The sequence below is a fragment of the Cynocephalus volans genome, chromosome 3 (genome assembly GCF_027409185.1).
Source record: "Cynocephalus volans isolate mCynVol1 chromosome 3, mCynVol1.pri, whole genome shotgun sequence".
In the NCBI taxonomy this organism is placed as follows: domain Eukaryota; kingdom Metazoa; phylum Chordata; class Mammalia; order Dermoptera; family Cynocephalidae; genus Cynocephalus; species Cynocephalus volans.
Window position 1 is genome coordinate 3,689,570 of NC_084462.1, and position 10,743 is coordinate 3,700,312.

The window sequence follows — 10,743 nt, forward strand, 5'->3', positions numbered from 1 at the left end:
AGACAAGATATTATTTCCCCCTTTTCCATTAAAGCATTCTTCATAAAAGCATTGATGATCAATTTCCTGATTAAAAAGGTTTCACTTTTCTTTGTACAGATCCCTCTGTGCTGGGAAGCCTCATTTCCAGGTAGTCATGTCCCACGCTGGGGGTGGGGGTGGGGGGGATGAAACAGCAGTTAGGCCAAATTAGGGCAACACAAAGAGGGGTCAGGAACTTAGAAGAGACATGCTCTTTTACAACCAATCTTTCCAACTGAATCCTTTATAAAGAGAGAGCAAATTCTTATTACATTTATTTAAATAATCATATTGCCATAAAAATCAGAAGGATACTCACAAACAGTTTTCAAATTTTGGAGGAATCAAAGAGGAAGAAAAGCAAATATTTCCATCTTTTTTATAAAGTACATTTTACCAAATTGCTGTAAGTTATAGACAGCTTAGAGACAAAGTTTCCTTAAATCTGGAAAACAAAATATTTAAGTAAAGAAACAACAATGAAAGTTATAAAACATTATCTTTATCAGATATTTAACTTTGTGTAATTAATTTTTGCTTTCCTTGATCTTAATGAATAGTTCTATTGTTGTGGTGCGAACACAGAGGGGAATCCAAGACCTGCGTCAGTGTTGCAGTTTTATAGCTCTTTATTTTAGTCTTGCAGCTCTTTGTTCAGTGTTACAGCGCCTCTTTTTGCTTGCAAGCAAGGAGAGCACTGGGGAGCAAGAACTCCTAAACCAGTGTCTCGCAGAACAAAGGAAAAGACCCTCTTATATAGCCTAAATTCCTGCCCTTTTCCCTCACAGGTTCCCATTCAGGTCCTCTCATGTAAATAGGGGATGCTGTCCTGCTAATTTGGATTGGCTGATTGTGGGACATATTCTATTGGTCACTTTAGGAGCCTAGTTTGCCTTGGGCCCCTGGGGGGTGTGAGACTGCTGTTATCTCATAGAGGGTGGGCCCAGGAAGCAAGCAGGGTAAATGGCAGGGGCCAGAGTCTACAGTGAAGCACAGAGTTTCTAAAAGTTTCTCAAGTGGAAAAAGAAAAGCTTAATAATTAGAAAATGCTTAGCGTTCCCTGAAACACTATAAACTCATCAGATTTTTCATTAGAGTTTTGAAAAACTTTTATTCTGTCCATTGATCTTAAAGTTATTTGAAACTTGTGCTTAAGAGTACAGGTATTCTGTTATAGCAACACAAAATGGACTCATACAGTGGGTCTGAGTGATTCCAGCTATCCCTGTGGTAGGAGAAGGTGCAGGGCATGAGGACACACAGGTCTTCCTGCACTGTCACCGACTCTAGCATCTGCAGCTCATACCCTGCGTGCTCCTCCAGGGAACTTGTGGAGAGCCCCATATTTAGCTGTGTGACATTTAGCTCCAACCATCCCCACCCCTTTTCTGCCCCAGCCCACTCACCTCCCCACACCAGCAATAGCAGGAGCAGCAGGGGCAGCATTACTGAGCCTAGAGGGGCTATATTCAGAATCTCCTTAACAGCATCTGATTAGCCCCTCCCAGCAGACATCTGGCATGTATTTATGGTTTTGCCTGAAATGGGAATACCCAAACCACTTCCCTTCAATGGGAACACCCAAAACCATTGCTGGGGAGGTGAAGTCTGGGCCCAATTTGCTGCAGGATCAGGGACAACACAGCAGGGAGCTCTGTTCCTTTCACTGTCCCACTCAGACCCCAGACTCTGCACCCTGAAGACCATTTTCCACCTTCCCTCAGAAGAACTGCGGAATTGGGGTCGTTCTCCCACCACATAGGGAAGGAGGAGCTGGAAGCTAGGACTCACGTAGGACTGAATCCTCCCATCCTATGCTCATCCTCAGGTTTAGGCATGTAGGTAGACTTGTGAAGCACTGGCTGAGCCCTTGAAGTCCTTGGCACATGAAGGCCAAAGGAAAGAACCTGGGCCTGAGGCTTGAGGGCTATAGACAGAGCCCTTGGCTTGGGTGGGACATTTGCTCCTTTCCTGGTGCCCGTCTGGGTTCTGGGAGGAATTTGAACCTGCTTGAAGATCTGCCTTCCTTGGGTTTCTCCACAAGTTTTTGTCTTTGCTGTGTGGCTTTCTTTTCCCAGATAGGCCCCAGAAAACATTACCATTTTCTGCTCTTACTGTCCTGAACCCCTGAACCCTAGACCTGCCTCCCCATTGGCTTTCTTCTCTCTCTCTCTCCTTTCTCTCTCTCTCTCGTAGTTACATGAAACCACTTCTGATTATGAGAATATGTTCTTTCTGGGCTAGAGAATGTGATGTTTAGATTAATCCTAAATGAGCTCTAACCTAAGACTTTCCTCTGCCCTCTCTTTCCTGAGCCTGTACATCATCTATCCATCCATTCAACAGATAATGAGCACCTTTGACCTGTCCTAGAAATGGCATCAGGGGAAGAGAAAAATAAGAATTGTAAACTGAGAAATATTGCCATTATTTGTAGATGGTGTTAAAGTTCCTATAGACATTAATATCATAATCTAATAACAGAAGTGACATCCCATCACCTTTGCTAATATTTTGTTGGTTAGAAGCAAGTCACAGGTTCTGCCTGTACTCAAAGGGAGGGATTTATACAAGGTTATGACTCAGTAGGAGTCACCTTAGGGTGTTTCTATCACATCAAGAGTGTGGAGGGGCAGCTACCTCTCCATCAAATATACAGATGTATCTCTACCAGGTCCCCTTTTCAGGAGGACATAGAAGCTTGGGGTTGATACAGTCACAGGTGAGGGTGGCTGATCCACTAGCTCAGATGACCCTTTCAGACCAGTACAGGTGATTCTCCATTTGCAGAGTCATACACCAGTGCCTGGCTTCTCAGTAGTCTCCCGTGTATTGCTTCTCAGCCTTTTGGCTAAGATCAAGTGTAGTAGTCTCCTGTGGGTCCACTTCTCATAACCATATTCCTCCCTCCACACTCAGTCACGCTGGGCGAAGGAAGGGTGTCTAGTAAGATCCTGTACAACCAATATTAGGCCCATCCTAGTGAGGTTGGCTAGAGTTCACTAGAACCCACCACAATTTGGTGAGAATAAAGATTACTCTTTGCTTTGTCTGCCTTGCTCCCAGATGTAGCCCCAATGCCCAGGAGAGTGCATGGTATTCAGTGGTGCTGGATAAGTATTGAGTAAATAAATCACTCCATGAGGGCAGAGTTCAAGTCTATCTTCTTCGCCTCTGTGTCCCCAGATGAAGGACTCAAAACAAAAGGTCTGTGTCTTCTGCATGTGCATTATTCAAACCTGTGAAACAATACAGTTCTAAAGGCAAACAAAAGTCTTTATAACATAAAAATTTACTAATTACCTGACCATTGACAAAATTAGTCCCAACCAGACATCTCTCTTTGCTTAACATGAGCATCTGTATAGTCCTCCATCCCATCCCTATTGCATCAATACCTACCTCAGTCAGTCTCTCTGTCTAATGATGCCTACCTTCTACAATACAATGTAAATACAAGTCAAAGAAAATACAATGTAAAATTGAAAACTTGTCAAAATATTCAGGATTTCATTAGATCAATGATAAAAATGATGTTTGGGAACTATGCCAAACTATGGATATAGCAGGAGCCTGCAGAGGTAGACCTGTTAACACTATAAGAAAATCAGCAAGAATGATGACATGATGAATTCAAAGAGAATGATTGAAACATCAAAGGATTACCAGTGGTCCTTGGGGAAAATGTTGAAAAACTCAAATGCATTTGCGAGCAATGACTTTAAACAATTTTTTCGTGAGGACTTTATAGTCACCTAATAAATATTTGCTGAATGAATGAAATAGAATATTATTTTTCTCACATAACAGCTAATTCTTAGTATATAACAAGTACCGTTTTAAACATTTTGCATATGATTATTTATTTAATCCTCACAATTTTATGAGGCAGGAAACTGAAGCACAGGGAGGTTAAGTAACTTTCCTAAACTAAAACACCTGGGCTTTAAACCCAGGCAGTCCTGCCCCAGAATCTCTGCGCTTAACTATGAACCACTATACTTACTGCAGTAACTGGCTGCAGAACTAATAGATAAATGGTTAGACTCTGGGGCAAACCCGAGAAATGAGTCGCCAAGGATAACAGGACAGAATGTGTGGGAACTAAGGTGCAGCCAGGTGAACTTACTTGGGACTCTCCTCTAGGACAGAGGTTCTCCTTCTACCTACATATCTGCTGGGATCTGAATCTAGATGGACAGAATCAAGGGACAAGGGTAAGAGACCAATATACATCACAGCCAGGGAGGAGTGGGCAGAGAGAGAGAGAGAGAAAGAGGGAAAAAGACAGAGGAAATGGGGGAAGAAGGGAGAGAGAATGCCTCTTCTCTATTAGTCCTGAAGAATTAATTTCTGCTTTTGCTCTGTGTGACTGACAGCAACCCCCTCTGTCAGGCTGAGCTGGACCCAGGAATGCCAACTCGGGTCTCCCCCACTCATCAGAGACTGTGACCCTGGAGCTGCCCCAAATGAAGTCTAATGATGGAGGGGAATTTGTCTGCCAAGCTCAGCACACTTTGGGCTCCCAGCATGTCTTCATTAGCCTTTCTGTGCAGAGTGAGTCATCAGAGGGAGGAAGGCGCATGGCACCTGGATTCTAGGGTGAAGGCACAGGCAGAATAAGGCTTGGGAGAAAATCCCCTTCTTCCCTTCAATTGGCTTGATTATCTCTACATAACAAGGTATTTTACAGCCCCTGGGTCTTACTCTGCTTAGGGGATCCTCATGTGGACCAGCTTTGCACTCATTTATGGACTCATCTGGATCTACTACACCAGGTAAGTAGCCCTTCCTCAGATGACAAAGAACCTGAGCCTCCAAATCCCAAGGAAGAGTGGCCTGGTCTATCTCCCCCAGCCAGAACTCTCTGCAGCCTCAGCCCCTAAATTCTTACTTTTCCCCACAGGATGAGGATCAGAGGATCCCAGAGGAGCACAGCTGGGAGTGTGGACTGAACTTCTCTCTCTTCTCTCGACATGATGCGAGGCTGGCCATAGAAGCCCAGAGGGCTGGAGTCCCTGTCTCCTTGGCAGCTCTTTCCCTGAACCCAACTCTACGCATCACAGAAGCACTTGCTGATTTGGCTCACCCAGAAATCAGCTCTGTCCTGTTTCACGTCTGGTCTTCCTAACTGTGCCAGTGGGAGAGGACAGATGGGTGGAAGATGGATTGGGACGTGCCTTACTCCGTAACAGTCCTTAAGACAGAAGACAGAGCTGGCCAGTTAGTTCAGCTGGCTAGAGCACAGTGTTCTAACACCGAGGTCAAGGGTTTGGATCTCTGTACCGGCCAGCCGCCACCCACAAACAAAAACAAAAAAAAAAGCAGAAGACTGACTTCTGAATTCTGTAAACAGATGTGTGGGGATTTCTCCCCACCAGCAAGCAAGCAATCAATTCTTCAGCAGGCACCAGGTGGGTGTCCTCTAATTCAATTCAGTTCTGATACTCTCTACCTGGAGAAAGCGTCAGATCCCACAGGTTGAGTGCTCAGTCCACAAGGCTGCAACCCTCCATTTCTGATGCCAATCACAATCTACAGGTTGTTTTACCTTTGCTTTCAACTGACAGCCTATATACATTGGGGTTCCCACAACCCCCTCTTTGAGTTTGATTAATTTGCTGAATGGCTCACAGAATTCATGGGAAGCATTTACTTAGGTTTACCTGTTTATCTTAAAGGATATTATAAAGGATACAGGTGAAGAGAGGCGTAGGGTGAGGTATAAGAGAACAGGCACAGAGCTTCCATGCCCTTCCTGGGTGTGCCACCCTCAAGAAAACTCCACGTGTTCAGCTGTCTGGGAGCTTTCTGAATCACAGGCCATTTGGATTTTTGTGGAGGCTTTATTACGTAGGCATGATTGATTAAATCATTGGCCACTAGCAGTCAACTTAATCTCCCGCTCTTCTCCCCTCTTTGGAGGTTGGGGGGGTGGGACCAAAAGTCCTGCCTTGGTCTTTCCTGTGACAAACCCACATCCCGAGGCTACCTAGGGGCTGCCAGCCATTAGCCAACTCATTAGTATACAAAAAAAAAGCAATTTATTTTGAGATTCTAAGAATTTTAGGTGTTGTATATGGGGATGAAGACCAAATACACATTTTACAATGTGATGGGATGCTATTTAACACATTTGAGCCTCTTACCAGTCTTGTGATTTTATTCCAGCCTTTTCCATTTGTGGTCCATTTCCCAAGCATCTCCGTTCTCCCTTAGTCTTAAATACGTTTCTTTGAGCAACCAGGAATTTCTAGACTGATGTATTTCGATATTACTTGGTGGTATATCCCTGTTCCTTCTGATTCTTTTCCAACCTTTGTCCTTTTGGTGACCAAAAAATGCTCTCAAGTTACCATGTACAAGAAGGTTCATTTCAGATCCTCATGCAACCACCTCCCATTTCCTAATAACCGGCTCCATTTTTCATCTTGTTGTTACTATCACCCACCTTCTAGGACACATTTTGACATATTTGATTGAAAAACTCCCTCCTGAAATTTCTGCACACTTGGGCTGGCTGGTATTGTTCTCAGTAATTGTATTTTCTCCTTTAACTTGACTGCATTTTTTCATTCTCCTCCCTTTAAATGAAGTGTCCCAAGAGTTTTTAATTCTCTTCTAAGATAAACTTCATCAGAGGGTTCATCTAGGCACAGAGAGCAACTGTGCAAGAATGGCAAAGATACATTTCTCAGAAAGATAAAAATTTCAAAAGCACTATTAAAGACAGTGAATTCTTTAGTAATTCAAAAGAAAGAAAGAATTTAAATCAGTGTGGAAATATAGATAAAAGGTATTTTCCAGAATATGCGTGCCACACAAGTAACTGTGCTGTGTGCTTCCGGTGGTCTCCAGGTTGTCTCCTCAGCCCCCTGGACCACTGGGCTCGAGTAGTGGGAAGGGAATCGGGGGGTGGGGGATTGAGTAGTAGCCCACCAGCAGTCTGGCCCGGAAATCTCTAGTCACGGACTGGTGCCTTCTGTGGCAGTCGCTTAATTGCCATTGGTGGTTATTGCTCTCCCTGCTCTCAAGGGAACAGCAGGGCAATCCTCCTGGGTTAGGTGGCTGAGCCTGCCTGGGACCCACTGCCCCAGCAGTAGTTACAGGGCAAAAAAGAGAAGAGAGTTGACAACATGGAAATGCAAAAATTTCATCTCCAAAAAAGCAGACCTAGTTTTTGAGCTTTCTTGAAAATCAGATGCACCTGAAACTTCTGGAGTTAATGAAGGACAATGAAGATCATTATGTGGTCATGCCACCTTTAGAACAACTCAGGGAGATACCTAGTATGGGCTGGAGAGAGCTGTTTTCCCCAGATATTGAGCATAGTGATATAGTGATCAGAAGAATTAATTCCATTTGAGAATTTAGTTTTTTAACGGTGTTGATATGTTTAGAAAGTGTTATCATGAGAGATACATCCCACTTAGAAATCACAGCTTTTTGTCCATTAAGACATGCACCTTCTCACAGTAACCATGGGGATCTGAGATAACATAATCTGAGCTGGAATCAAGGAGGTTGACAGATACCATGAAAAGCTATCAGAATCTCTGTATGGTTCAACTCTTCTACCATACCCATCTGGTATTAAATTAGGTGTAATTAGCTCTGAAGAGCTTCCTTTGTACTACAGGAAGAGTGCTGAACTAAACAGCAGTTCTTTGGAGTCCTATGAAAATATCATGCAGAGTTGCTTGAGATTTGTTAATCCAGGGGTAGTTGAATTTCTTTTACATAAACTAGAAATAGATTAATCTAAAACCAACATCTTCAGTAAGAGGCCTATGAAACAAAAATTTCTCTGAAGATGATTTTACTTCTGCACTAAGGAAGAAACAATCTGCATCTTGGACTTCAAAATGTGTGAAGATTGGAGTTGATTATTTTAAGGTTAGACACCATGTGGATGCTATGAATGAATACAATAAAGCTCCTGAAACAGGCAAACAAAATGTGGAAGCTTTGGTAGCTTGGGGAGCATTATATGAAACAAAAGGAAGTCTGAACAAAACAACAGAAGATTTTGACCTTGCATGAGAAAACTGTCTAACTCACAGGAATGCAAGAAAATACCTCTGCCAGATAGTTGTAGAAAGAAGGCAGTTAGAGGAAGAAGAAAAGTTTTCAAATGCTGAAAGTTACTATAAGAAAGCTTTGGCTTTGGATGAGACTTTTACAGATTCAGAGGATGCAAAACTTCATAAATATATGTAGAAATCTTTGAAATTAAGAGGAAAACAAGCTGAAGAAATAAAAAAAAGCAGAAAACAAAGGAAACACAAACAAGTGCAGAAAAATGCATAAGATCTTAAAAGAGGAGAAAAAGCTAAAGAAAAGAAAATCTACTTCCTCTTCAAGTGTTTCTTCTCCTGATGAATCATTTTCTTCTTCTTCATCCTCTTCCTATTCTGGTCACAAAAAGACAAGAAACATAAGAGAAACTTATCAGAATCTTCTCACAGTTCCAAAAAGCATTCATCTAGGCCATCCTCAAATCAGATAGATTAAAACTGGGGAGATGACTGCTACCCAGTTCCAACTACTACTTTGGCATCTTTTCTTAACCCAAAACAGGAAGTGGAAACACTACTGGAAAAGCAGGATAGGATACAACATCTAAAGACGCAGGTAAAAGAGAAAGATAGATGCCTTCTGTCTTTGTCTTCAGTTCAAATGCCAAATGATTTAGGTCTGAAGATCCAAAAGATTTTATAGCTATTATAAACTATAACACCCAGGCAGGTAGAAGTGAAAGGGACCTTAGCCAGAAAATGGCCATCTTTAACTGAAAGAAAATTTCAGTTAGCCATTAACTTAGAAACTGATAATCGTCAATTCCTTGAGGTTAGCAGAAGAGTTGAGAAACTGACCATATGGCTGAAACTGTCCAGGGATGAAATCATGCTCCAAAAGGATCTTTCTCAAAAATTTGTTTCTGTTTATATCCCATTACACCCTCTTATGTTGATTTACTTCAGATGTTGTGCACCTACAGTTAAGAATTGAAACTAAATTTTCTTGTTTTTCTTACCTTTCCTAATCAACTGCAAAGGAATTCCAAGAGAAAGGCAAATCACCCTAGCTGATTATTAACTCAACTTCTTGCTTAAAGGAAAATTGCATACACATTAGTTAGAGGCACGAGTCAGGTATTTTCATGTTCCAGCATTGCTCGATTGAGGTTATTGTCTTTGAGCTCTCCCTAGGAGATAAGGACTCGGACCTTGAAATAACAAGGTTTTTTTTAACCCCTGGGTCTGAAGCTGACTAGTCCACCAACTGCAGACTCCATGACACCAAAGCACCCAGCCCATCAAGGGACCCTGATATCTGACTCGACCCTCTGCTGAGCAGGTGATCAGCCTGCCCCTTTGCCTGCAGGACAAAACCCTTACCTCATTTTCCCACCTCTTCTCATTTATAAACCCCAGAACAGGCATCAGAAGGCAGGAGGACTTTAGCCTGGTCACCATCCCCAGATGCCAGTTATCTGAATAAAGCTTCCAATCCTTGCACCAAGTTTTGGACTTTCAGGTCACTCGTTTAATGAGAGAGGGCAAGCTGAGTTCACTGTTGGTGATAACAGTAGCAAAATGGAAAAGCCATGTAAATCAGAAAGACGTTTTTCCAGTAGAAGAAATTCTCAGATTCCTTCTCTAGGAATCAGAGAACAAGATAAAAATTTATGGTTATAGGAGATTTGAAAAGGACACAGAGGGAAGAAGAGAGCATTACAGAAGGTGAGAGCCAGGCTGCGTGAGGTATTGCACTTGACCAGCGAGCTCAGGCTACTCTTGGAAATCAGGTGAAAAAAAAAAAAAACTTATTCTGGATCATGCCATTTCAGCAGACGTGAGCAAAGATATCGACTAAATACAAATCTAGGAAAATATGAAAAAGAGGATAATTACGAAGAGGATATCAAAATAGAGCTTCCAGAAGAAGATAGACTAAATAGCAAAGAGCAATCAGAAAGCAGAGTTAAAAACTTTACCTCAAAATTTGTTCAATATATTTAATCAGATGGCTGAATTTGAGAAAGAAAAAGGAAATAAGCCAAAAAATTAATATGCCAAGGAAATTAGCACCATAACACTGAAGGCTGTTTATAAAATTTGGGGGGTGTTTTAGCCTTTACACTCTGGTACAGAAGTCTTTGCTCCTATAATTGCTTGAAGAGATTATAGAAAGCAATGCTTTTTAGCATTTCTCAAATTTTGTTTCAGTTGTAGATCCTCTTGTTATGGCTTGATTTTTTAGGTTTTTCATGTGTATGTTTATGTATAGGATAGTTTTTCCTCTGACAATTTAAATTTTTTCACCTAAACATAATTCTCTCAAAGTACTATTTCTTCATTGTGCTATAGTATGTGAGAGTTGCTGGGTCCACGTTATCCCGTTGTTTGAGAGAAAATTAAATTTGTGCATTGAACGTTTAAAGAAAAAAATAATATGCAATGCCAGTTTCTCCTAGAAATATAAATTATTGAATAAATCACCTGCCATTGTGGGACAGTCCCAAGACTAACTCTGTGACATTCAATTTGCCTTCCCTGCCTGTACGGAATGAAAGTTCTTTGAAGATGGCAGCCTCCAATATCATAGTCCATATGGGCGCGGCATGTCGTCCACCTGACGAAGTTTCTGAAGGAAAATAAAAGACGGAGTGGAGGGACGCTGGTACACGCCATGCTAACGACTGGCAGAGCGCAGCTT

General features: G+C 42.0%; 1 pseudogene; it reads left to right on the top strand.

The window, feature by feature from the left end:
* The first annotated feature begins 7,006 nt into the window (after positions 1-7,006).
* Positions 7,007-10,095, top strand: LOC134373889 (tetratricopeptide repeat protein 14-like; annotated as a pseudogene).
* The last annotated feature ends 648 nt before the right edge of the window (positions 10,096-10,743 follow it).